Here is a 1934-nt window from a genome sequence, read left to right as displayed (position 1 = left end):
CCCCCCCAACACCCCTTCCATCTAGTAGCCCTCAAAATATTCTCTGTATCAATGAGTTTATTTCCGCTTTTGTTGTTGTTATGGTTTATTTTCTTTAGATTCCACATGTACGTGAAATCATGAGATACTTGTCTTTATCCAACCCATTCCATTCAGCACAATACTCTCTAGGCCCATCAAGGCAATATCTTTTTCCAGCCCCTTTCTTTTAGTCTGTGTGTGTCTTTTAATCTGAAGTGTGTCTCTTGTAGGCAGCATATGTCGGGGTCTTGTTTTCTTATCCATTCAGCCACTCTAGCTTTTGATTGGAGCACTTCTTTTCTATTTGAGATACTTGCCATTAGGAATGTAGTTATTACCATTCTTTATTTCTGTTTTTGATACATTTTTCTTTCTTAAAGAAGTCCCGCCAACATTTCCTGTAATACCGGTTTAGTATTGATAAATTCCCTTTGCTTATTTTTGTCTGGGAAGCTCTTTATCTGTCCTTCAACTCTAAATGATAGCTTTGCTGGATCAAGCATTCTTGGTTATAGATCTTGGGTTTTTATCACATCAAATACTTTGTGCCAAGCCTTTCTGTCCTGCATAGTTTCTTTTGAGAAATCAGCTGTCAGTCTTATGGGTGCTCCCTTGAAGGCAGGCCTTGAAGCTTTTCTCTTGCTGCTTTTAAGATCGTCCCTTTGTATTTAATCTTTGGCATTTTAATTATGATGTGTCTTGATTTGTGATGTGTCTATGATGTGTCTTTAATTATGATGTGGGCCTCTTTGAGTTCCTGGTTTTTGGGACTCTCTGAGCTTCTTGGGGTTTTATGTCTGTTTTCTTCACCAGGTTAGGAAAGTTTTCCATCATTATTCCTTCAAATAACTCTTCACCATCTTGTCTTCCTTCCAGTACCCTTATGATACGGATATTTTTACATTTAATAATGTTCCATAAGCTCCTTAAATTATTATTATAGTCTTGGCTCCTTTTTTCTTGCCGTTCTGATTGAGTGTCTTGGCTTCCCCATCCTCTATATAGGTCATTTGATCCTCTTCTTCATTCACTCTGTTTATTCCATTTAATATACTTTCATCTCCATAATGTGTTCTTCATTTCTTACTGGTTCTCTTTTATAATTTCCATTTCCATGTTTATGTTTTTTATCTCTTTGATAAATTTCTCACTGAATTCATCTACACTTCCCCTAAGTTCATTGAGTATCTTTATAACCAGTGTTTTGAACACTGCATCTGTTAGATTGCTTGACTTCATTATTCCTGGTTCTCTGTTTTGTTCTCTCATATGGTTTCTGCTTCTTTGTCTTCCCATTTTGGCTGCTTTTCCATGTCTGTTTCTATGTACTAAGCAAAGCTCTTAAGTCTTGGTCTTATTCGTGCAGCTTTGTGAAGTAGGAGTCCAGCGGCACAGTCCTGAGAGGGGTTCAACTGCAGGCCAATTTAGCCTCAGCCTGTGTCCCTCCAGGGCCACGTGTTAAGATTCAGCAAGCAAAATCCACAGATGCTGTGCTTATAGTTCCTCAAGAGGCCACACCAGAAACTGGTCAGCTGCCACTAGTGTGAGTCTAGGCATTGCCCAGCAAGGGGCACCTGGCTAACTGAGGACACACCTGGATGTGGCTTGGGTGGGACCACAAATTAGGGGAGGCGGAGTTTCAGGGAATCCTCTGGGCAGAGCGACCTCTGTTATCCAGTTTGATGACATTTCAGCTATGGCAGCTCTAAGTCCGTACACTGGGAAGCGGGAGGGCTCAACAGAGGAACAGTGGATACTGCCGGCACTTCTGTTACAGAACAAGTCTCACTTTGGCCCTTACTCCGACAATTCAGTGTCCACCTGTAAGTCCCTGGTTCCCCCTGTGCAGCTGACCCGGCGCTGGTGCTCAGAGTGAGCAGGTCTGTCACCGGGCGAAAGTCCATTTGCAGACA

At 41.7% G+C, this 1934-nt stretch overlaps 1 protein-coding gene across 1 annotated transcript in view; it reads left to right on the top strand.

Moving 5' to 3' along the window:
* FLT4 (fms related tyrosine kinase 4) overlaps window positions 1–1934 on the top strand; it is a 41338-nt gene that overhangs the window by 33327 nt on the left and 6077 nt on the right. The gene's annotated exons all lie outside the window — the stretch shown is intronic.

This window comes from Pteropus vampyrus, unplaced genomic scaffold (genome assembly GCF_000151845.1).
Source record: "Pteropus vampyrus isolate Shadow unplaced genomic scaffold, Pvam_2.0 Scaffold197, whole genome shotgun sequence".
Taxonomy (NCBI): Eukaryota; Metazoa; Chordata; class Mammalia; order Chiroptera; family Pteropodidae; genus Pteropus; species Pteropus vampyrus.
This window is presented reverse-complemented; position numbering and strand designations above follow the sequence as displayed.